At 34.1% G+C, this 27207-nt stretch overlaps 1 protein-coding gene and 1 pseudogene across 1 annotated transcript in view; one reads left to right on the top strand and one right to left on the bottom strand.

Moving 5' to 3' along the window:
* The window catches only part of LOC125857448 (uncharacterized), a 622948-nt gene that overhangs the window by 240232 nt on the left and 355509 nt on the right, over positions 1-27207 (top strand). The window lies entirely within an intron of this gene.
* LOC125858903 (ribulose bisphosphate carboxylase/oxygenase activase 2, chloroplastic-like) lies at positions 21960-23422 on the bottom strand (annotated as a pseudogene).

The following is a 27207-nucleotide window of genomic DNA, read 5'->3' on the forward strand; positions in this document are numbered from 1 at the left end:
GAAGGAGATGATCTACGTGGAAATAACAGACAACTGATTGAGTTCAATTCTCAAGTTAACTATGTCTAAGATCTGAGGATTAGATAAGCAATTTTGATAGTCATTACTGGTGTTATCTTAATTTTCAAGTATTGAAAGCCTAATTGTCTTAAGAATAACACCAGTATCTATAGTTATGTTGTCATAGGTTCAGACAAACAATTCTCTCCTTAATTGAGGGCTGGAGTAAGTACTTTGGCTACTTGCTACAACTTAAATCTGATTTGTCATTTTTAGCCCAGTAAGCTGTAGTTAAATTCGCCTTTAAAAAGCATGGTAGCTAATGTTGTGATCTTTCATTGACTGTCTATATTTACTCTATTTTGTCATTTATCGTTGATCAACCTTTGCACATAATCGACTTTTCCTTGCGTCAATCATATCAACATATGCAATTTTAGCTTCTTCCTTTTTTTTGATGTGCTTCTTTTGAACCGTTTTTTTATTGTTCACTGCTATCCTCGTCATCAAATCATTATGCACAACATCCACCACTTGAAAATATAAAATGTTGGCCCATGCTAGAAATGTAGCAAACTCGGTGGAGTTGGAAAGAGGATTCCAAGATCTTTTATTTGATATCTTATGGGCCACCTAGCTCATCCTGTACTGAAAGTTATGGTCGTTTGCAGTTGACTCAAAACTCACAACTTAAGCATAACTTGCAATATTTTAGATTTTGGTATTTCCAATTTAGTTCTTTCTAATTTTAGCTCTTTCTAATACCAAGGTGTTACAAAAATAAACTCATATGAATAGAAAATTACTTTTAAGGCTCCAAACTTTAATACTTTTTTAGATCATACAATGGACTACTTTATTAATAGCATATCTACATATAATAAATTAATATGTGAGTGCACAAATGTAAATTACTAACATTGCAATCTCCAATAGTCGATAATTATTGTGTTGAGCTATTTTAAATAGTACTCTAATTTTTATTTGCATTGTTAATTAATTGCTTAAACTTGATCTCACCAATAGGGCCGGATCAATGGATTGGACACCCTTCGCCGAAAAGTTACATGATATATATAGGTCAATATTACATTTTTTAAATCAAATTTGAGCTCGAAGCTCGTTTATTTAATCATAAATATGAAAAATACACGTCTGCCTATCCCAACTTTGAAAAGGAAAGTTAACCCAAATATATCAATACCCTTTTTATTTCTCACCTATTTTTAACACTTTCCCTAACATTTGTTTCCAAATCCTCCTCTTTTATATTCTTCTCCGCACTGCCTTCATGATTCTCCTTTGTCTCTTTTGTATCATCAGCATTTAACCATGGTGGTGTACCACTAAACATCTTCAACAACTTTAATAGGTACTGCTCCTCCTTATCTTCCTCCTCTTTTATGTTTCTAATCTCTCCTTTATCTTGGTTTTGTATGTTCTGATTTCTGGAGCTAGCACCGTTGCTAGTAGTGGAGCCAAATATGTTGCTCTCGATCTTCCTCTCTATGATAATGGACAATGTGCTTTGGATGTATATTCCTTGACTTTTGCCAATTTCCTCTTTTCTAAGCTGGTAGCTTTTTATTTCTCGCCGATTTTAAGCACTAGTATTGGCAAAAATTTGAGGTGTACATATAAATCTTGTGAGACTCACCACATCTTGATTAATGTAACTATGGTCCATACTGGTTGTTTATGTCTTTTATCTTTCTTGTCTGGATTCTCAAACTTGCGATTTATGTTTTCTCCATGTTTAGAATTCTTTTGCAATTAGCTGGTAGTTGTTCAAACTACTTGTATTCATGTACTTCTGACTTACTGTAAGCACTATTAGCAATGACATTTGTATTCCTGTACCTTCGACTTACTGTAAGCACTATTAGCACTATACATGCTAAACTTTGAAGTTGTTTTGTTCCACAATTTGTCTTGCTTCTTCCACTATGTCTAGTATCTCTCATGGTATTTTCCATTCCCTAGGTATCATTTTCATGATTCCTAGTGATATGTTTCTAGAATAACCTTTCTGTGCTTATTTTTTATACAGTAAATTAGCCTTCTTAGTAGTGTTGTCACAAGCCCTCTTAGTATTGCTGCCACGTCAAATATTACTTTATATTGATATATTAAGCATTTTGAACACCCTAAACAACAACAATGAGTCGTAGCTCAGTGGCAAAAGTGTGTCGAATATGTACACAATACCTAAGTTCGAATCACTGTATCTATGTTTTGTATATTTTGTTTAGTGTGGTCTGCTGTAAAATGGTTAATTAAATGAAAAACGAAATACTTTGTTGTATATAGAGTGTTAGCTTAGTGGCAATAGTGTGAAGAAGTTTGTTTGCCATTGAGGTTTAATTCCCCATGGCCGCATTTTTTTCTATGTTGGCTTTATTTTGGAGACCCTTCATCAATTTTCCTCCTACGCCACTGCTCACAAATATATTTGTGCTAATTCCAATACTTTTTATAATGAGTTTAGCTTAAGGTTATGAATAATTCATTCCTAACCCTATGCCTTCNGGGGGGGGGGGGGGGAGAAGACTCGAAGCACCCAAACTTTTCAACATGGTATTAGAGACGGCGAATATTATAACTATGTTGAAATCTTTCTATCTCCAAAATGAATCAGGCCACATGTGAGAAATGTGCGAGTTGAAAACATTATTAAGTAATTAATTAAAAATATGTGTTATTTAACCAATCAAACATAATTTTAAATGACGTTGTCACACACTTCAACATTTTCAAAGAAAACATAAAGTTTTAATAAGGAATTAAGAATTTAAATTAAACAACTCTCATGAGAAAATAAATTAAAGATGTGGTCAACATCTATACATAAAACTAGACATGGTCATTCCATAAAAGTCCTTTGTGAGCCGACACTATTGGTGGAAAGTGAAAAAATTCAAATGTTAAGTTCTTCTCTACCTTTCACACTATATATATAATCCTTCTCTAAGTCTTTTATTTCACCAAATCCTCATTTCTCTCTTTCATTTGCTTTCTCTATTATTTTTTTTTCTCTCCCAATGGCCAACTCTCATGCTAAGATTGTCCCCCCTCCTCCTCCTCCCCCTCCCCAATCTCCCCCTCCATCTTCCCCTGCCCCTTCCCCTCATTGTGTTCGCAAGGAGGCTACACCAACCGCTGACATTAAGATCTTAGGGGTTTATGGGAGTAGCGCCCACATGCACTCAGTCAATGTTCCTCCTAGAAAGAGGGGATGCATGTTGAATGTTGGGAAAGGAACATTTGTGGTTCGGGCCAAAAGGCCCAATGTTGAAGCTTTTGGAGCATCAGCAGCTGAAAGTGTCGACATTGGGCCTTTTGGACTGAACCTCAAATGTTCCTTCCCCAACATTCAACATGTCTTCCCTCTTTCTAGGAGGAGCATTGACTGAGTGGATGGAGGCGCTACTCCCATAAACCCCTAAGATCTCAGTGTCAGCAGTTGGTGTAGCGTTCTCGCGAACACGATGAGCGGAAGGGGCTGAGGAAGAGGGAGGGGGAGATTGGGCAGGGAGAGGAGGAGGAACCGGGACATTCTTAGCATGAAAGTTGGTCATTGGAAGAGAACAAAAAAATAATAGAGAAAGCAAATGAAAGAGAGAAATGGGGATTTGATGAAATAAAAGACTTAGAGAAGGATTATGTACATAGTGTAAAAGGTAGAGAAAAACATAACATTAGAATTTTTTCACTTCCCACTAATAGTGTTGGTTCAAAAAGGTCTTTTATGGAATGACCATGTGTAGTTTTACTAGATGGGCATAGCCCGTGCTAGAGTACGGGCCCAACACACAAATTAAATAATTGTTCTAACTAAAGAGTAACCAATTCCACTATAACTTCTTATAAATGATTTTTACATTCAATCTATAGAACTGAAAATGCCGCTTAAAACATATCCTCGACCATTAAAATTCAATTCAAGAAGCTGATTACAGAAGAAAGTGATAAGCTAGGTCATCAAAATGATGACGAAGTTGATGAAGGTTGCCAAAATTTGGGAACACATGCAACTTTTCCCCCAAAAGTTCTAATGCCTAAATTCATTGTAAAAACATTGTCTCTTCCTATTTAAAAGTATTCCAAGAAAATTAGTCATTATTCCTGTGATTTATCTCTATACAGATTTGATTGAAATTTATAAGTTGATTCCTCTTTCTTTGTTATTTCTGCACGTGTCGCATAATTTCAAGAGATGTTCTTTTTTTCTTTCTTTATATTCTATAATTGTCAGTTCTATTGTGGTTTTGCTAAAGCATTGAATTTTAAGTTATAAGTTTGTAGCTAAGGTTTATATTAGTTTTGTCATCACTTTTGCGGCTATGTTGAGAATGATGTCGGTAATTCATGGTTTTAGATGATAACCGGGACAATGATTCTTCTTAGTATAGATATTAGATAAATTTCAGTTGAATTTTGGTTTGATAGGTTTCACCTGTAGGGACAGTAAATTTCATAAACTAATCTCTTCCTTTTTGTTAGAAATTATTTCAGTTTTTCGAGTCAGAAATTATTTCAGTGATTTACCAAGGCATTTAACTTTTGGTTAATATACTTTGTATTAGAAGTGAGTCTTTTGAAGGACCAACACATATTCCACTAAATGTATTGCATGCCTTATATATATTATTTTTCAATTTTGCATCATTTTTAGGCTTGTAAAGTGTTGTAAATGTTAATGTCTCTATTGATGAGACTAAATTATATCTCCATACATGTTAACTGTTATCACTATAGGTTTAAGTACCTCTTCGTCTTCCAAAATTAGATTGTGGAATCTCAGTTTTTTCTCTAGGTTTACTCAATGCCGGCTCTATGCTTTGGAAAATAAGGCTTTTGCCTTAGGACCCCAAATTTTTATCAAGAATAAATTATGAGTTAAAATTTCTACCCAAAAAATGATTATTTATGATAAAAAGTATATTTTTGAAAATATATATTATTTTACCCACTTTAACATCTTTTGTACTTTGTTAAAAATAAGAATTAATAGTGAAAAGTGTTGAACAGAGTGAGTTACAAATTCTTTCTTATTTCTTTTTAAATTTTAGTTTCAAGCATTACTAAAAGGATATTAAAATGGGATATATCAAGTCGTCAACTTCTTGGGTCAAATTCTATGGTTCTAACTCTTATCTTTATTTAATATTTGTCAACTTATTACTTATAGAATTGCGTTAACAATTCATATAATAAATGCGTCACTGAAAGGATGTTTTTCAATGTTGAGTTAATAAAATTTTACCTAAAACTAATAACTGAAAAAACAATATTAAAATACTAATAATCTTTATCTAAATAGTGTAAGAAAAATCTATTTTGAATAAATACATATACGAAGTTTGTTTATATTTTAGGCCTCGAATTGAAATTTCGCTTTAGACCCCAATCACGTTGAGCTGCCCCCGAGCTTACGCTTGCTCTACTCATTTCCACAATTTGTACTTAATATGTCCAATCCGGTGTTTCTATTGTTATTCGATTGATGTTCAATCTTAGCTCCATATGTCTTCTAGTAAAATAGCTTTATCAACAATAGCAGCAATAAGTACAGTACAAATAATTCATATAACATTGCTTCTCGGAAAGGTTCACCAAATAAAATACTTATTTGGTAAAATTTTAGAAAAAAATAGAAACATGCAGGTTGAAAATTTTCCCATAAATCATTTAATCCATAAAAAAATTAGACTTAAAATTTTCAATAGAAATGGGACTTCTCGGATGAACACTGCATTAAATCATTGGACCAAAAGCTATTTAGATTGTGCTATGATGCATTTAATATTTTATTTGTTTTGGCCCAATTTCATTGGCTATAAAATTTCATGCATTTTTCGAGAGACATCTGTATTATGAAATGTCAGACGTATCTTTATTTTCTTGTTGATTATACTTGCTACAAACATAGACCTTGGCTTTATCTTTCCACTTCCCCCAACTCTCTTCATCTTCCATCCTTTGAAAGTGTTAGCTCTCTTCATCTTTCATCTTCTGAAAGTGTTGTTGTAGGTTAAGGTATTTCTTATCCCTTTGTTCTTCTTCTCTTTTCAATTTTCTTTGTGCTCAAATGATAAACTGAGAATGACAGCTGGATTTTTGTTTCTAATTAAAGGGAAAAATCAAAATGGTTCATTTCTAATAAGGGGTAATACATGGATGAAAATTTGTTTTTTTCATTCAAATTTCTTTCTAACCAAATGCGTTAATCAAAATGAAAGTTTGTATCTTCAATGTTTTTCCCAATTTTTGGTCGTCAACAAAGGGAATAATCGAAATGGTATTTCTATTCATGCAATAGACAAATTCAGTTTCTTTGTTGATATTGAATTTGTAGTTATGCTTATGTCATTTGGTTGATGTACATGTTTTGAACTGTGAATGTATCTTAGGATGGTTTTGGACATTGATAACCTCTCTGAAATTAACCACTCTATTTGAGATCCAATTTCTTGGGTGGGAAGTCTCAAATTGGAAAAAAAGATGTGAATTTGAAGATCTTGATGTTAGAATTTGTGATATATCCCTCCTTAATTGTTGTTGCACATGTTTTGTCGCCCTTTGCAAAAAAAATTGAGCGGTCTGTTGTAGCTTGATATTAATCATCATAAAAAAATTGACATCTTTTTGGGTTCAAAACAATGTTTTAATCTCGCACCAACATGTGACTTTTAGTCTTTTCAATAAACGTTCTAACATGGACAAGTTATTGCTCAAGCTGATATCATAATCTAATTAATGGAATGAGGTATTTATAGAAAAACTACTCTTTTAATCCAATGATTTTTAGTCATTGTGACCTTTTTGATAATTCTGATAGTTGTCAATAACAACAACACACCCAGTCAAATTCCACAAATAGAGTATGGAGAGGATAAAGTGTAAGAAGACCTCATCTCTACCTCATGAAAGCAGAGAAGTTGTTTCCCAAATTTTCATAGTTGTCCAATTATCTTATTATGTTGGTATAACCGTATAAGAAGCCTCTTGTAGAAGTAATTGAAGGAGTTGCAGCAGGAAAAATTAGTGTTCTAACAAAATAGTATTCTGGCATGACAACGGATGAGGTCACCTACTTTTATTTCGAGTTCTTATGGATTTAACTCCTTTGCGATTAAAGATGTTTGATATACGTGACAATTAATACTTTTGGATCCTTCCTCACTTTTATAACTATACCTCGACTTAGATAATGTGGCAGAAAACAATAAAGGGTTAGAGACAGAACAAGAAGTAGGCTAAACTATGGGAAGGGTTGATTTCAGATTCTCTTGATTTTCAAGTCCTTCAGGTACAATCTCACATACTTTTTTCAGGTTCATCAAATTTTGGCCCCTTTTTGTTCAAAAGGAATCATAGTGTTCTGTTTAGTGTATTGATAGTTGTTGGAGAAGCTATTGGAGCAGCAGTAGCTGAAAGTGTCAACATTGGACCTTTTGGCCCGAACCTCAAATGTTCATTCCCCTGCATTCAACATGTTTCCCCTCTTTCTTGGAGGAGCATTGACTGAGTGGATGGAGGCGCTACTCCCATAAATCCCTAAGATCTCAGTGTCAGCAGTTGGTGTAGCCTTCTCGCGAACACGATGAGGGGAAGGGGTTAGGGAAGAGGGAGGGGGAGATTGGGGAGGGGGAGGAGGAGGAGGGGGGATTTTCGTAGCATGAGAGTTGGTCATTGGAAAAGAGAAAAAATAATAATAGAGAAAGCAAATGAAAGAGAGAAATGGGGATTTAGTGAAATAAAAGACTTAGAGAAGGATAATATACATAGTGTAAAAGGTAGATAAAAACTTAACATTTGAATTTTTTTCACTTCGCACCAATAGTGTTGGTTCAAAAAGGGCTTTTATGGAATGACCATGTCTAGTTTTACTAGATGGGCATAGCCCGTGCTAGAGCACGGAACCAACACACAAATTTAATTTTTGTTGTAACTAAAGAGTAAACAACTCCACTATAACTTCTCATAAATGATTTTTTACATTCATTTTATCGAACTGAAAATGCCGCTTAAAACATATCCTCTACCATTAAAATTTAATTCAGGAAGCTGATTACAGAAAAATATAATGACAAAAACTGAAAACAAAATATTATTTGGAGTTTGTATTACCTTAACCCTGAACACAATTGATTTACACAATATTTAACAGTTTCGTCACCTTCTATAGCAACCCTTACAAATTGACTCAAAAGAGTTGTAGAAATTAAATACATCACCCCTTGAAGTTGAATCATTAGAGACTTCAAGCAACATGACGATTATCATGTAACACCCATGCATCCACACAATAATAAAAAAAAATAGAGAATTTTTTTCTGCGAATTTCAATTTTATTATTAAAGTTTTTGAGAAAAATATGTCCCAATCTCATGTTTAGACCTGAGATTGGTGAAGGATCTTAGTAATTTCCAATGTTTATAGCAGCCACGCTAGCATTTTTGAGAGTTGCCTCTTTTAAGAAAGGTTTCATCCAACTGGACTCTCATAACATTCTATTGCTCTTGAACAAGTAGGTTACCATACTCAAAGAGCTTCTCAAGGGTAATTTTTGCTAGTCAAAAGTTGGGGGTCCCTCCCTAGTGTTCCAATGTTTTTCCTCAATGGCTTCAATTCCAGCGCCTAAAACCCATTTCCTCTCTTCATCATCATATATTTGTGCTCTCAGAGAACCGAAGAAATTTGTTACCACAAAAAACTGATACACATCAGTAATCAACAAAAGAAATTTCATTTTGAATTCCCGAGTGTTTGTACCAATAGATTGTCCATGGAAGCAATATACAAACTTTACAACAGCTTCCTCAGGCACATTGTCAGTTCTGAAAATACCCTTTCCAGCACTGGCCCAACATTTTATATTTTCATGTGGTGCCGGTTTTTCCATGTGGTGTATGCTTTGCATATTCATTTGTTGCCGAAGAATATCAACAAAGAAATAAGTAAAAAGCGACAAAATAGAAAATGAAAAAATATAAAGATAAAATTGCATAAACTTAGTGATGATGGTATGATTGATGTGAGAGTAGACAACATATATGTGAAACTTTAAGGAAGGGCAAATACAGATCTTCAAAATTTTGTGCACAGATGGTACAAACCATAGTGTCTTATGCCTGTATGCAAATTTTACTACATAGGCTCTCTAAATTTCTTAAACTTCTTATCTAGATCAACTCAAACTTGGTACATCAATTTTCTTGTACCATTTAACTGCACTGTATGATAATTACACAATGTAGCATAGCAAACTAATTTCTACAGTCTACATACCCCTTTGAGTCCAGCCTCGTCATAATCATTTCTGTTGATCCTTATACACTGCTCCCTCTCTCTCCTGTTTACTCGAAAAGGGAATTAAGGGTGAAGATAATGAAAGTCGAATACAAAAAGAGATAATCGGATGAGTTATTGAAAGAGTCAACCATCATACCAATATACGCTGCATTAACAAAATAGAGGAAAAAAGAATAACATCATGATTAATTTAAGCATGAAAAATGGATTCTTTTAATGGAATGCCCCCTTTGGTTCTTAGAGGCAGATCAATAACAATATTAATAAACATAAGATTCACCTAGGAAAAATAAGAACGCGTAATTGTCTCTAGATTGATATAGTCGCCTCGACATTTTCAACATTATATAAGGATCACCCAAAAAGAAAATCAAGAACCTATATTAGTATCACTTATTGAAACTTTATCAAGAGGTTAAATACTGAATATGTTAAATATTGGAGAGCTCACAAAATAAATAGCACATTAGTTACTGGTAAAACAAAAGAACGACCACCCTGATTTCTTCCCAAGAGAATATCAAAATGTACGTATGTAATGTAACAATAAATCACTTGAAGCCTATCATTCAGATCGTTTTTTAAAAGAATTTCGATTGTACAAATTTTTGTTATGTCTAATATAATAAGCACGGAAAAAAATATTCTAAAAAAAGGATATATTTGGTGGTACATGCGTGCACATAGAGAAATTTATAATAAAGAGAGAATAGTGGAGATGATAGATCGAGTAATTTAGAAGGTACTTCGACAACTCAAAAATGACATAGAAATATGACCATAACACAGTCTTCCAAAAAGAAAAAAACTTACTTGTTACACAATAATACAGTAAACAAGAAAATCAGAAGCTACAAATGTACAATTGATCAATAAGTTAGTGTTGATTTTTGAATGTGTGAGATGATGAACAGTATTCGATTTAGAAACTGATCTGCAAATGGGGTTGGTGTATTATCTATGTTTTCAATATTAACATGAAGGAGCAGAAGTAATCTGAGAGATAGTAGCGTATTCAAGTACAAATACCATAGCCAAAGTGATAGTCCTAAGTGGAGCCACTACTTGAAGAAGCTAGATAAAGCTCTTCCTAGTTGGCAAAGTTGGTGTCTGGCATCTCTTTGATTTCTCTACAATTATTGATTGTAGTGTTCGTCCTTCTCTTGCTCACTTATATATAAGGGTAAATATTAGTGCGAATTGAATCTAAATATTCCTTCAACATCTGAAAATGAATGAAAAAAATATATATTGAATAACTAGAAAATAGAGAATCGACATATTTGAAGAACTTTATCAACACATTGAAACAATATTTTTAAAAAATTTAGAAGTTAGTGAATGAATTTTAATTTAAAGTAAAATGAAGCCTAAGAGGGAAAGCTGATGTTTCATCTTCACCAGAGCAACTATGAACCTCAAACACAAAAGTCCACTGTATTAAAGTTCAGATCTGCATAAAGCTTGTAAATGAGTGTGATATTGTCAGCCATGATCGTAATGTTTTTCTCGAAAGATCTCACACTATTAAGAGATTCTACATCTTATATGTAGTTTCCAATCTTTTTTTCAGAGATATATTAGCTCTCTAGATTAGGTCCTATAATGTGTCAACACAACCATAATGAACACAAAAAGATACTTATTTTGTGGCTCTTAGTAAATATAACTAATTCACAACCGCGCTCTATATCTTAATCCCTAGTCTTGATTTTCCCATCTGTAAGCATGTAACGGAAAAACGACTGAGTATTTTTTTAATGTTTTCCATAGATATCTAGTACTAACTTTCTAGATGACTACTCTTTGTAGATTAATACCAATGCAATCATTATTTAAGTACATGAAGTGATGTCCAGTCTAGAGTAAATATGAATAAATATAGAAAAAAGATGTTCACCGAGGTGTGATCCTCAAGCGTATATCATTCTGGAACATTGAGAATGCAGTAACTTCATTGTTCCTGGCTCATATCTTCTTCTCTCGCTCTCCTTGTCTATTTTTTATAAAATACATGAAATATACAACGTTTCTCTTTTTCTAAAGTTACAGTGATTGACGTCCCAAGGATTTTAAGCATATCTTATCCTACAACCAAGAATAAGAGAAAGGTTTTGAGTCTCACATTGCCCTGTTTTGCTCCATTTTACAATGATCCATCACTACACATCAGATTTGTTGTTCTTATGATAATAATAACCCCACACTAGAAAAATCATGTAAATATCAAATGTCTAAGTGGGGAATTGCTAAAGTATAACACAAAAAAAGAAAGTGGTCGTGGATATTCAATAACAGTGAAAACACTAGTAATATCTTAGAAGTTCAAACTCTAACGAATAAGTATTTTGCACTAATGAAAATATAAAAGGAATATATAAAGATTTTAAGGTTCAAGCATATACTTCCGACCATATTAATGCTTATACTCAGCAACAGAAGCCAAAAAAATTCATTACTGACCCAGAATCTTCATAATTAACAGGAGAGTATTTTGTAGAAAATCTGTAGGGAAATGAAATGAAAAAGTGGTTTAGTTCGTTCAAACATACTATCGAACACCAATTTTTAAATTAAGTTAACCAAGCAATATACAATTTAAACACATAACACATAATTTGTAATACATCTCATAATATGTAACGACCCATTCCCGTCGTTATAGATAATCAGCGGGGGAAAATTTGCGGTCGGAAAATATTTTCGTAATATTTGGATTTTTTCCAACCTTGTCCAGATTTGGAGAAATCGTAGTCTTTGGGGTGTAGAAAATCTGGTAACAATCGGGTGGATCTCTTATGGTTTTAATTACATGAGTAGATAACTCATTAAGGAAGTTGTACCACTTTACAGAAATGAATTCGGGCGAGTAGAACTCCCAGAATTGATCTTAGCGTAAAGGGTGTTTTCTAATCGTCGTGGGTTAGAGGGGTGTTGTGAAATGGGATTTTGGAATTCTTTTAATTAGTTCTCTGGTTCCGGTTGGACCGATTTGGCGGGATAGTCGCCGCTCTAGCGTGGCTGCTGCAGCGGGATGATGGTCATTGTGGAGGGTACAACGAGACTCAAAATAGTAGATGAAAGAAGAATAGCTCACTGTTACGCGGAAGCCGCTGGGGTGGGGATTCTTGTCGCTTTGGCGGGGCCGCTGCAACGGGACCAACGTGACTTAAAGTTGTAAATAAACCCCTACACGACCTTATTTGGCACTTTTTGACTTTTAGAGCTAAGGAACGAACCCCATGCGAGTCTTACTCATTTTTCACCATTCTTGAGGCTAAGGGTAAGCTTTTCACTCCCCGAATCTATTTTTCAATCCGTAGAACGTAATAGAATGGTTGAATATCAATGGGGGAGGGTTTTGTTATAGATTCATTGGTGGTAACAACCCTAAATTGGATAATTGGGATCATGGGTTTGATCTAGGGTTCATAGAATTATTAGTAATCTAGGTAATTAATGATTCTTTAGTGATTCCCGTAGCATATTGATTGTTCGTACACCAAGAACAAGCAGAACAAATTCGAAAAGGGAAGGATCGGGTTTCTTAGGGTTTGAAGCTTATTTCGAGGTAGGTGATGGTTATGATTCTATGATTGTGTGATGTATGCTTGTTCTTACTTCATTATGATACTTGTATGTATATGAATGTTGCAATGTTGATCACACTTGTTGTAACTGAGATAATGAATGATGATTGCCATGAAATCATGACTTAAATGTATGATCTTGATGATATACTTGTGATTATGATTGTGGTACGTGAATGGGATCGGTTGTCACGTTCTGACATAACTAACTTGGATCGGATTGCCACGTTCCGGCATATACATGGATCAGTTGCCACGTTCTGGCATAAATATGGGATCGGTTGCCACGTTCTAGCAAGCTAACTGTTTGAGTTTGGGTTCCATTAGAGAACCAATGATGTGATATAAAATGTGAAACTGATCGTTGTTCGTAATTGTTGATAATGTTGTCTATGTTGATATATATATATATATATATATATATATATATGATTATATTGTTGTCTTGACTTGTTTATGTAGCACTAGTGGGATAGCCGCGTGATCCTACCAGTACACTGTGGTTGTGTACTGATACTGCACTTGTTCTTATTTTTGTTGAGTACATGGCATCTTCAAGCGGCTACTGACAGACCTCGCTTAGGAGATCAGTGATCGTCACTTCGAATTCAAGGGTGTGCCAATTCTTCCGGGCTGCCATGGAACTCTCTTTCGTCTATGTCCACCATTTCTGGACTTAGACCTTTGTTCTAGTTAGTTGATTAGTCCATTAATTGGGGGTTGTATCCCATCTTGTTTAGACTTGGTTCATTTGTTAGATGTTTTGGTACATTGACTTACAGGTTCTATGTTATTCTTCCGCATTGTTAGTTATTATTGTTAGACTTTTGTTATAGTTTATGGGAACTCTATTTTAATTTCCTTAGTGTTGATTTAAATGCCTTAGTTTTTAGATTATTTGCTTGGTTTGGGTTGTAGTAGTGGTTCTCCCACCGGAGTGTTAGTTGGGTGCCAATCACGACAGTCTGGATCGTGACATAAGATTGCACCATAGTATCTCAATTCAAACATGAATATTGAATAAGCATGTCAGAAAAATTATAGAAAACTACCCAGAATAACAAATGCAATTACAAACAATGAAAGTGCAATAACTAAAGAAAGATTGCATTAAAACCTAAAAAAGAAATAAATAGCTCACAATTTGAATGACAAATTTCTTAATATCAGATAAAGAATGAGAACCATTGAAAAGAAAAATTGTATAATTTTAGAGAGACAAATTATGTACAATATTTATAAACCTAGAAATCAATGAAAGAAAACAATGCTATGCAAATGAAGGAAAATAATTAGTGAGCATTTACACGTGTTTGATGAGAAAGAAGTACAATACACGATAAAAAAAGATATTCAATGACCGATCAAACTCGTCCAGGTTTATAGTACAACTCAGAGTGTTGTTGGTACAATTATTAATTGATTAACCATTATTTAGAAGAGGGAGTTGGAAAGGACGAACACAGCTCCAAAAAGTTGTTCCAAATGTAATTCAAGTTGTACTATGCTAGGGACCACTTTATTAAACAAGTATTATACTAGCTTTGACAATAAATAAAGTATTAATTATAACCTGGCATGTAATTTCTTTTAAGTCCCCACATGTCTTTGTTAATAAAATTTATAGTTCCCGTGATATTGACAGTTTATTTGACAGGGTTTTCTTCTGGCCAACATTGAACTCTCCATTTCTGCTCACCTTTTCAATTTTCACCTTGTTATTCGTTCTCTCAATCAAAGGAATGAAGTTGTTGGATTGAAGTTCCAATTTCTCTGCTTCTCAGGTATTCAGTTCTTAATCATTGTTACATAATGTCTTTTTATATCCTCCGATAGTTTCCTCAATTCTTCGAAAATGTTTCGTCATAGAAGCTTTTTAATGTTTTAGTCGAAGAAAGTGATAAGCTAGATGATCGAAATGATGACGAAGTGGATGAAGGTTGCCAAGAATTGGGAACACATGCAACTTTTCACCCAAAAGTTCTAATGCCTAAATTCCTTGTGAAAACATTGTATCTTCCTATTTAAAAGTATTTCAAGAAAATTAGTTAGTATTCCTGTGATTTATCTCTATAAGAATTTAATTTAACTTTATAAGTTGATTCCACTTTCTTTGTTATTTCTACACGTGTCGCATAATTTCAAGAGATGTTCTTTTTTTCTTTATTTATATTCTATAATTGTCAGTTCTATTGGTTTTGATAAAGCATTGAATTTTAAGTTATAAGTTTGTAGCTATGGTTTATATTAGTATTGTCTTAACTTTTGCGGCTAAGTTCAGAATGATGCTGGTAATTCTTGGTTTCAGATGATAACCGCGGCAATGATTCTTCTTAGTATATAAATTTGATAAATTTCAGTTGGATTTTGGTTTAATAGGTTTGACATGTAGAGACAATAAATTTCATAAGCTAATCTCTTCATTTTTCTTAGAAATTATTTCAGTTTTTCCTGTCAGAAATTATTTCAGTGATTTACCAAAGAATTTAACGTTTGGTTAATATACTTTTTATAAAAAGTGAGACTTTTTAAGGACCAACACATATTCCCCTAATTGTACTGCATGCTTTATATATAATATTTTTCAATTTTGCATCATTTTTAGGCCTGTAAAGTGTTGTAAATGCTAATATCTATATTGATGAGCCTAAATTATATCTCCATACAAGTTACCTGTTATTACTATAGGTGTAAGTACCTCTTCGTCTTCCAAAATTAGATTTTGGAATCTTAGTTTTTTCTCTGGGCATACTTAGTGCCGGCTTTTTAAAATATATATTATTTTACCCACTTTAATATCTTTTCTACATTGTTAAAAATAAGAATTAATAGTGAAAAGTGTTGAACAAAGTGAGTTACAAATTCTTTTTTATTTCTTTTTAAATTTTAGTTTCAAGCATTACTAAAAGCATATTAAAATGGGATATATCAAGTCGTCAACTTCTTGGGTCAAATTCTACAGTGCTAACTCTTATCTTTATTTAATATTTGTCAACTTATTACTTATAAAAATATCAAAATGGGTCATTTCTAATAAGGGGTAATACATGGCTGAAAATTTGACTTTTCCATTCAAATTTATTTCTAACCAAATGGGTAACGAAAGTTCGTATCTTCAATGTTTTTCCAATTTTTGGTCGTCAACAAAGGGAATAATCGAAATGGTATTTCTATTCATACAATAGACAAATTCAGTTTCTTTGTTGATATTGAATTTGTAATTATGCTTATGCCATTTGGTTGATGTACATGTTTTGAACTGTGAGTGTATCTTAGGATAGTTTTTAGCATTGATGACCTCTCTGAATTTAACAACTCTTTTTGAGATCCCATTTCTTGGGTGGGAAGTCTCAAATTGGAAATAAAGATGTGAGTTTGAAGATCTCGATGTTAGAATTTGTGATATATCCCTCCTCAATAGTTGTTGCACATGTAATTTGTCACCCTTTGCAATAAATTTTGAGCGGTTTGTTGTAGCTTGAGGTTAATCGTCATAAAAAATTTGACATATTTTTGGGTTCAAAACAATGTTTTAATCCCTCACCAACTTGTGACTTTTAGTCTTTTCCATAAACGTTCTAAAATGGACAAGTTATTGATATCAAAATCTAATTAACGGAATGAGGTATTTATACAAAAACAACTCTTTTAATCTGATGATTTTTAGTCGTAGTGACCTATTTGATAATTCTCATAGTTGTCAATAACAATAACATACCCAGTCAAATTCCACAAATAGAGTTTGGAGAGGATAAAGTGTAAGAAGACCTTATCTCTACCTCATGAAAGTAGAGAAGTTGTTTCCGAAATTTCATAGTTGTCCAATTGTCTTATTATGTTGGTATAATCGTAGAAGAAGCCTCTTGTAGAAGTAATTGAAGGAGTTGCAGCACGAAAAATTAGTTTTCCAACAAAATAGTATTCTGGCATGACAACATATGAGGTCACCTACTTTTATTTCGAGTTCTTATGGATTTAACTCCTTTGCGATTAAAGACGTTTGATATACGTGACAATTAATACTTTTGTATCCTTGCTCACTTTTATAACTATACCTCGACTTAGCTAATGTGGCAGAAAACAATCAAGGTTTAGAGACAGAACAAGAAGTAGGCTAAACTATGGGAAGGGTTGATTTCAGATTCTCTTGATTTTCAAGTCCTTCAGGTACAATATCACATACCTTTTTCAGGTTCTTCAAATTTTGGCCCCTTTTTGTTCAAAAGGAAACATAGTGTTATGTTTAGTGTACTGATAATTGTTAGTAAAGATTATGGTGTTGTATATTGTTTTTAGTGCATATTGCATTTGATCACTTCTGTTAAGTCTTGGCAAAAAATAGGTAAGTAAGAATTTATGTAGATGTGCTAAGCTGAGGAAATGCAATCATCTGCTTCCTGAGATGCAACTAGAAGAGAGATATACTGTGCATAAATAAAATATAAAGAGAAAGGACAAGTGCGACATTTTATTGTTGTAAGCATTGGTGGCCAAATACATGTGAAGATGAGAAGAAAAGGTAAAATATGTGAGGATTATGTGATAAAAGCACAATCTTATGTTTCTTAAAGCTAAAAGAAAAAAACATTTGCTGATTTATAGGTTTCAAGACGAAGCAAACTCAAAGCCCCATTTCTATTATTACTGTTGATAAATGTCTATTATAGTGTGTAACATCATAACCATGAAGAATAACAGAAATGCAGTATATTGTTCATTTATGCTATTTTTACATCTAGATTGGAAAAAAAATTATGCTACTTCTATCTCACTGTACGTCTCATTTCGAGGTACACTAACAATATGAGTTAGAAGGAGATGATCTACGTGGAAATAACAGACAACCGATTGAGTTCAATTCTCAAGTTAGCTATGTTTAAGATCTGAGGATTAAATAAGCAATTTTGTTAGTCATTAATGGTGTTATCATATTTGTCATGTATGGAAGGCCTAATTGTCTAAAGAATAACACCACTATCTATAGTTATGTTGTTATAGGTTCAGACAAACACTTCTTTCCTTAATTGAGGGTTGAAGTAAGTACTTTGGGTAATTGTTACAACTTAAATCTGATTTGTCATTTTTAGCCCGGTAGGTTGTAGTTAAATTCACGCTTATAAAGTCTAGTAGCTAATGTTGTGATCTTTCATTGACTGTCTATATTTACTCTATTTTGGCATCTATCATTGATCAGCCTTTGCACATAATCGTCTTTTCCTTGCGCCAATGATATCAACATATGCAATTTTAGCTAAAAAAAAATTTATGTGCTACTTTTGAACCTTTTTTTGTGGTTCTCTGCTATCCTTCGTCATCAAATAATTATGCACAACATCCACAACTTGAAAATATAAAATGTTGGGCTCGTGCTAGCAATGTACCAAACTCGGTGGAGTTGGAAAAAAGATTCCAAGACCTTTCATTTGATATCTTATGGGCCACCTAGCTCATCCTGTACTGAAAGTTATGGTCGCTTGAAGTCTACTCAAAACTCACAACTTAAGCATAACTTGCAATATTTTAGATTTTGCTATTTCTAATTTAGTTCTTTCTAATTTTAGCTCTTTCAAATACCAAGGTGTTACAAAAATAAACTCATATGAATAGAAAATTACTTTTAAGGCTCCAAACTTTTATACTTTATTAGATCATACAATGGACTACTTTATTAATAGCATATCTACATATAATATATTAATATGTTAGTGCCCAAAATTGAAATTACTAACATCGTAATCTCCAATAGTCGATAATTATTGTGTTGAGTTATTTTTAATAGTACTCTAATTTTTGTTTGCATTGTTAATTAATTGCTTAAACTTGATCTCACCAACAGGGCGGGAGTTATGGATTGGACACCCTTCGCCGAAAAATTACATGATATATATAGATCAAATATTACTTTTTTTAAATGAAATTTGAGCTCGAAGCTCGTTTATTCAATCATAAATATCAAAAATACATGTCTGCCTGGCCCAACTTTGAAAAGCAAAGTTAGCCCAAATATATCAATACCCTTTTTATTTTTCACCCTATTTTTAACACTTTCCCTAACATTTGTTTCGAAATCCTCCTCTTTCATAATCTTCTCTGCGGCGCCTTTATGATTCTCCTTTGTATCCGTTAGATCATCAGAATTCAACCATGGCAGTGTACCACTACACATCTTCAACAACTTCAATAGGTACTGCTCCTCCTTATCTTCCTCCTCTTTTATGTTTCTAATCTCTCCTTTATCTTGGTTTAGTATGATCTAATTTCTCGATCTAACACCGTTGCTAGATGTGGATCTAAACATGCTACTCTCGATCTTACACTCTATGAAAATAGACGATGTGCTTTGGATGTATAGTCCTCGACTTTTGCCGATTTCCTCTTTTGTAAGCAGGTAGCTCTTTATTTCTCGCCGATTTTAAACACTTGTATTGCCAAAAAATTGAGGTGTATAAATAAAATCTTGCGAGACTCACCACATCTTGATTAATGTAACTGTGGTCTATATTGGTTGTTTATGTCTTTTATCTTTCTTGTCTTGATTCTCAAACTTGTGATATGTGCTTTGTCCATGTTTAGAATTCTTCTGCAATTAGCTGGTTGTTGTTCAAACTGCTTGTATTCCTGTACTTCCAACTTACTCTAAGAACTATTAGCAATGCATCTGCTAGCTGATTTCCTTCCCTGTATACATGCTGAACTTTGAAGTTGTTTTGTTCCACAATTTGTCTTGTTTCTTCCACTATGTCTAGTATATCCCATGGTATTTTCCATTCTCTAAGTATCATTTTCACGATTCCTATTGATATGTTTCTAGAATAACCTTCCTGAGCTTGTTTTTTATACAGTAAATTAGCCCTCTTAATACTGTTGTCACGTCAAATATTATTTTATATTGATATATTAAGCATTTTGAAAACCCTAAACAACAACAATGAGTCGTAGCTCAGTGGCAAAAGTGTGTCCAATATGTACATAATACCCAAGTTCAAATCACTGCATCTATGTTTTGAATATTTTGTTTAATGTGGTCTGCTGTAAAATGGTTACTTAAATAAAAAATGAAAAACTTTGTGTATATAGAGTGGTAGCTTAGTGGCAATAGTGTGAAGAAGTTTGTTTGCCATTGAGGTACAATTCCCCATGGACACATTTTTTTTCTATGTTGGCTTTATTTTCGACACCCTTAATGAATTTTTTGCCAATGCCACTGCTCATCAATATATTTGTGCTAATTCCAGTACTTTTTATCATGAGTTTAGCTTAAGGTTATAAATAATTCACTCCTAACCATTTGCCTTCCTAAAAGGGGGGAGAAGACTCGAAGCACCCAAACTTTTCAACATGGTATTAGAGACGGCGAACATTATAACTATGTTGAAATCTTTCTATCTCCAAAATTAACCAGGCCACATGTGAGAAATGTGCGAGTTAAAAACATTATTAAGTAATTAATTAAAAATATGTGCTATTTAATAAGTAAAACATAATTGTAAATGACATTGTCACACGCTTCAACATTTTCAAAGAAAACATAAAGTTTTATTTAGGAAGTAAGAATTTAAATTAAACAAATCTCATGAGGAAATAAATTAAAGATGTGGTCAACATATGTACATAAAACTAGACATGGTCATTCCATAAAAGCCCTTTGTGAACCGACACTATTGGTGGAAAGTGAAAAAATTCAAATGTTAAGTTTTTCTCTACCTTTCACACTATATATATATATATAATCCTTCTCTAAGTCTTTTATTTCACCAAATCCCCATTTCTCTCTTACATTTGCTTTCTCTATTATTATTATTTTTTCTCTCCCAATGGCCAACTCTTATGCTAAGAATGTCCTCCCCTCCTCCTCCTCCCCCTCCCCAATCTCCCCCTCCATCTTCCCCTCTTTGTGTTTGCAAGGAGGCTACACCAACTGCTGACACTGAGATCTTAGGGGTTTATGGGAGTAGCACCCCATCCACTCAGTCACTGCTCTCCTAGAAAGAGGGGAAGAATGTTGAATGCAGGGGAAGGAACATTTGTAGTTCGGGCCAAAAGGCCCAATGTTGAAGCTTTTGGAGCAGCAACAGCTGAAAGTGTCAACATTGGACATTTTGGCCCGAACCTCAAATGTTTCTTCCCCAGCATTCAACTTGTTTCTCCTCTTTCTAGAAGGAGCATTGATTGAGTGGATAAAGGTGCTACTCCCATAAACCCCTAAGATCTCAGTGTCACCAGTTGGTGTAGCCTTCTAGCGAACACGATAAAGGGAAGGGGCAGGGGGAGATTGGGGAGGGGGAGGAGGAGGGGGGGGGGACATTCTTAGCAAGAGAGTTGGTCATTCGAAGAGAGAAAAAAAAATAGAGAAAGCAAATGAAAGAGAGAATTGGGGATTTAGTGAAATAAAAGACTTAGAGAAGGATTATATACATAGTGTAAAAGGTAGAGAAAAACTTAACATTTGAATTTTTTCACTTCCCACCAATAGTGTTGGTTCAAAAAGGGCTTTTATGGAATGACCATGTCTATTTTTACTTGATGGGCATAGCCTGTGCTAGAGCACGGACCCAACACACAAATTAAATTATTTTTCTAACTAAATAGTAAGAAATTCCACTATGACTTCTCTTAAATGATTTTTTACATTCATTCTATAGAATTGAAAATGCCGCTTAAAACATATCCTCTACCATTAAAATTCAATTCAAGAAGCTGATTACAGAAGATATAATGAAAAAAACTGAAAATAAAATATTATTTGGAGTTTGTGTTCCCTTAACTCTGAACACAATTGATTAACACAATATTTAACAGCTTCGTAACCTTCAATAGCTACCCTTACAAATTGCCTCAAAAAAGTTGTAGAAATGAAATACATCACCCCTTGAAGTTGAATCATTAGAGACTTCAAGCAACATGACGATTATCATATCACTCCCCTGCATCCACACAATAATGAAAAAAAAATTAGAGCATTTTTTTCTGGGAATTTCCATTTTATTATTAAATCTTTTAAGAAAAAAAGGTCCCAACCTCATGTTTAGAGTTTGAGATTGGTGAAGGTTCTTAGTAATTTCCAATGTTGATGGCAGCCACGTTAGCATTTTCGAGAGTAGTCTCTTTTAAGATAGGTTTCAGCCAACTGGACTCTCATAACATTTTCTCGCTTTTGAACAAGCATGTTAGCATACCCAAAGAGCTTCTCAAGGGTAATTTTTGCTGGTCAAAAGTTGAGGGTCCCTCTCTAGAGTTCCAAAGTTTTTCCTCAATGGCTTCAATTTCAGTCCCTAAAACCCATTTCCTCACTTCATCATCATATATTCGTGCTCTCAGAGCACCGAAGAAATCTGTTACCACAACAAACGGATACAAATCAGTAATGTCCCCCTCTCTATATTTTATGTTTTTATTTATGTTAAGGCCTGGGGGTGTTTCTAAGCCCCTGGCCCCTCCAAGGGTCATTAAAATAAAAAAAAATAAAAAATAAAAAAAGAAATTTCATTTTGAATTCTCAAGTGCTTGTACCAATAGGTTGTCCATGGAAGCGAAATACAATCTTTCCAATAGCTTCCTCAGGTACGTTGTCAATTCTGAAAATACCCTTTCCAGCACCGGCTTAACATTTTATATTTTCATGTGGTGTCGGTTTTTCCATGTAGTGTATGCTTTGCATAGTCGTTTGTTGCCGAAGGATATCAACAATGAAATAAGAAAAAAGCGACAAAATAGGAAATGAAAAAAATATAAAGATAAAATTGCATAAACTTAGTGATGATGGTATGATTGATGTGAGAGCAGAAAGCATCTATGTGAAATTTTAGGAAAGGGCAAATACAGATCTTCAAAAATTTTGTGCACAGATGGTAGAAACCAAGTAATAGTGTCTTGTGCCTGCATGCAATTTATTCTACATAGGCTCTCTAAATTTCTTAAACTTCTTGGATAGATCAACTCATACTTCGTACATCAATTTTCTTGTACCATTTAACCGCACTATATGATAATTACACAATGTAGCATAACAAACTAATTTCTACAGTCTATTTACCCCTTTGAGTCCAGCCTCGTCATAATAATTTCTCTTCATCCCTCTACCCTGCTCCTTCTCTCCCCTATTTACTCGAGAGAGTGCATTAATGGTGAAGATAATGAAAGTTGAATCCAAAAAGAAACAATTGGATGTGTCATTAAAAGAGTCAACCATCATACCAATATACCCTGCTTTAACAAAACAGAGTTGAATCTAAATATTCCTTCAACATCTGAAAATGAATGACACAATATATATTTAATAACTTGAAAATAGAGAATCGACATATTTGAAGAACTTTATCAACACATTGAAACAATACTTTTCAAAAATTTAGAAGTTAGTGAATGGATTTTAATTTAAAGTAAAATGAAGCCTAAGAGGGAAAGTTGATGTTTCATCTTCACCAGAGCAACTATGTACCCCAAACACAAAATTCCACTGTAATAAACTTTAGATCTGCATAAAGCTTGTAAATGAGTGTGATATTGGCTGCCATGATCATAAGGTTCTACTCGAAAGATCTCGCACTATTAAGAGATTCTACATCTTATATGTAGTTTCCAATATTTTCTTCAGAGGTATATTAGCTCTCTGGATTAAGTCCTATAATGTGTCAACACAACCATAATGAACACAAAAAGATACTTATTTTGTGGCTCTTAGTAAATATAACTAATTCACAACCGCCCTCTATATCTTAATCCCTAGTATTGATTTTCCCATCTGTAAGCATTGTAACGGAAAAATGAATGACTACATTATGTAGATTAAAACCAATGCAATCATTATTTAAGTATATGAAGTGATGTCCAGTCTAGAGTAAATACAAATAAATATAGAAAAGAGATGTTCACCGAGGTGTGACCCTCAAGCGTATATCATTCTGGAAAACTGAGAATGCAGTAATTTCATTGTTGCTGGCTCATATCTCCTTCTCTCGCTCTCCTTGACTATGTTTTTTTAAAATACATGAAATATACAACGTTTCTCTTTTTGTAAAGTTACAGTGATTGACGTCCGAAGGATTTTAAGCATATCATATCCTACAACAAAGAATAAGAGAAAGGTTTTGAGTCTCACATTGCCCTATTTTGCTCCATTTTACAATGATCTATCACTACACATCAGATTTGTTGTTCTTATGATAATAATCACCCCACAATAGAAAAATCATGTAAATATCAAATGTGTAAGTGAGGAATTGCTAAAGTATAACGCAAAAAAAAGTTTGGGAAAGTGGTCGTGGATATTCAATAACAATGAAAACACTAGTAATATCTTGGAAGTTCAAATTCTAACAAATAAGTATTTTTCACTACGGAAAAGATAAAAGGAATACATAAAGATTTTCAGGTTCAGGCATATACTTCCGATCGTATTAACGCTTATACTCAGCAACAGAAGCCAAAAGAATTCATTACTGACCCAGAATCTACATAATTAACAGGAGAGTATGTTGTAGAAAATCTGTAGGGAAAAGAAATGAAAATGTGTTTAGTTCATTCAAACTTACTACCGAACACCAATTTTTAAATTAAGTTAACCAAGCAATATACAATTTAAAGATAGAACACATAATTTGTAATACATCTCATAAGATGTAACGACCCGTTTCCGTCATTATAGAAAAGCCAGTGGGGGAAATTTGGGGCCGAAAAATATTTTCGTAGTATTTAGATTTTTCCCAACCTTGTCCAGATTTGGACAAAATCGTAGTCTTTGAGGTGTAGAGAAATCTGGTAACAATTGGCTAAATCTCTTGTGGTTTTGATTACATGGGTAGTTAGATAATTTCTTAAGGAATCTTTACGACTTTTCATAATTGCATTCGAGAGAGTAGAACTCCCAAAATCGATCTTAGCATAAAGGGTGTTTCCTGATTGTCGTAGGTTAGAGGTGTGTTGTGAAATGGGATTTTGAAATTCTTTTAATCAGCTCTCTGGTTCCGTTTGGACCGCTTTGGCAGAATAGTTGTCGCACTAGCGTGGTTGCCGCAGTGGGATAATGGTCGTTATGGCGGGTACGACGAGACACAAAATCATAAATGAAAGATGAATAGCTCACTATTACGCGGAAGCAGCTGGGCCAGGGGTTATGGTCTCTTTGGTGGGGACGCTACAGCGTGACCAACGTGACTTAAAGTCGTAAATAAACTCTTAAACAACCTTATTTGGTACTTTTCGACTTTTAGAGCTAAGGAACAAACCCCAGGCGACTCATACTCGTTTTTCACCATTCTTGAGGCTAAAGGAAAGCTTTTCACTCCCTGAATCCATTTTTCAATCTGTAGAATGTAATAGAATGGGTGAATATTGATGAGGGGAGGATTTGTTATAGATTCTATAGTGGTAACAACCCTAAATTGGATAATTGGGGTCATGAGTTAGATCTAGGGTTCATAGAATTGTTAGTAATTCGGGTAATAAATGATTATTTATTGATTCCCGTAGTATATTGATTGTTTGTAGACCAAGAACAAGCAGAACGAATCCAGAAAGGGAAGGATCAAGTTTCTTAGGGTTTCAAGCATGTTTCGAGGTAGGTGATGGTTGTGATTCTATGATTGTGTGATGTATGTTTGTCCTTACTTCATTATGATACTTGTATGTTTATGAATGTTGCAAGGTTGATCACACTTATTGTAACTGAGATAATGAATGATGATTTCCATGAAATCATGACTTAAATGTATGATCTTGATGATATACTTGTGATTCTGATTGTGGTGTGTGAATGGGATCGGTTGCCATGTTCTGGCATAACTAACTTGGATCAGATTGCCACGTTCCAGCATAAATATGGGATCGGTTGCCACGTTTCGGCATGCTAACTATTTGTGTTTAAGTTCCATGAGAGGACCAATGATGTGATATAAAATGTGAAACTAATCGTTGTTCGGAATTGTTGATAATGTTGTATATGTTGATATATATGCATGTGATTATATTGTTGTCTTGACTTGTTTATGTTGCTCTGGTAGGATAGCCGTGTGATACTACCAGTACACTTTGGTTGTGTACTGATACTGCACTTGCTCTTATTTTTGTTAAGTACAGGCCATCTTCAAGCAGCTACTGACAGATCTCGCTTAGGAGATTAGTTATCGTCACATCGAATTCAAGGGTGAGCCAATTCTTCCGGGCTTCCATGTGATTCTGTTTCATCTATGTCCACCATTTCCGGACTTAGACATTTGTTCTAGTAAGTTGATTAGCCAATTAGCTAGGGTTGTATCCCTTCTTGTTTAGACTTGGATCATTTGTTAGATGTTTTGGTACATTGACTTTCAGGTTCTAGGTTATTCTTCCGCATTGTTAGTTATTATTGTTAGACTTTTGTTAGAGTTTATGGGAACTTTATTTTAATTTCCTTAGTGTTGATTTAAATACCTTAGTTTTTAGATTATTTGTTGTTTGGGTTGTAGTAGTGGTTCTCCCACAGGAGTGTTAGTCCGGGTCCCATTCATGACGGTCTGGGTTGTGACAAAGTTGGTATCAGAGCCTATTTTTGTTGATCTCGATGTACCAAAACGAGTCTAATAGAGTCTTGCAAAACGGTACGGAGACGCCTTTACTTTTTTTCGAGAGGCTATAGGACTTTAGGAAATCTCTCCATTTTTGTCTTTTCTCCTTTCGTGCTATGATTTGATTCCAATTGGTATATGGCGATTCAAATTGGTATCTAAACTTCTTCACTCTTCTGTCCACGGATGGTTAATACTAGGTATAACGGTTTTAGTCTCGTAGATCTTATCAATGCTCCAGCTAAGGAATCTGCAGCAAGAGGTCGCGTTCGAGGTCGTGGGAGAGTAGCGTCTGCTGTGAATGAGGTACTGATTGATAATTTTCCTATGAATGAGAACCCTCGTGCACATTATGAGGAGATAGAAGATGATATTGAGGTTGGAGATGTTGAGGAAAATGGACAAGAGGAAGAGGTGCCAGCGGAGACTACGGTTGTTCCTCCCATCGATTTGGTGTTAGCTCAACAGATTATGGCATTCTTGAATGGGTTGACTAGTCCTGGAGTGCTTCCATATGCTCAAGCAACTAAAGCTTCTACTAATCCTCCTGTTGCTAGAACTGCGCCCAAGATAGGTGGAAATGTAGGTACTAAAGCTTTCTTCTGTCCTTTGTTGTGTTCCATTATGACCGGTAATGAGCATGACATGTTGACTAAGTTCTTGAAGCTTAAGCCTACGATATTTCTTGGTTCTAAAACTGAAGATGCTTATGAGTTTATCTTAGACTGTTATGAGAGGCTGTATAAATTAGGTATTGT

This window comes from Solanum stenotomum, chromosome 3 (genome assembly GCF_019186545.1).
Source record: "Solanum stenotomum isolate F172 chromosome 3, ASM1918654v1, whole genome shotgun sequence".
NCBI classification, from domain to species: Eukaryota; Viridiplantae; Streptophyta; class Magnoliopsida; order Solanales; family Solanaceae; genus Solanum; species Solanum stenotomum.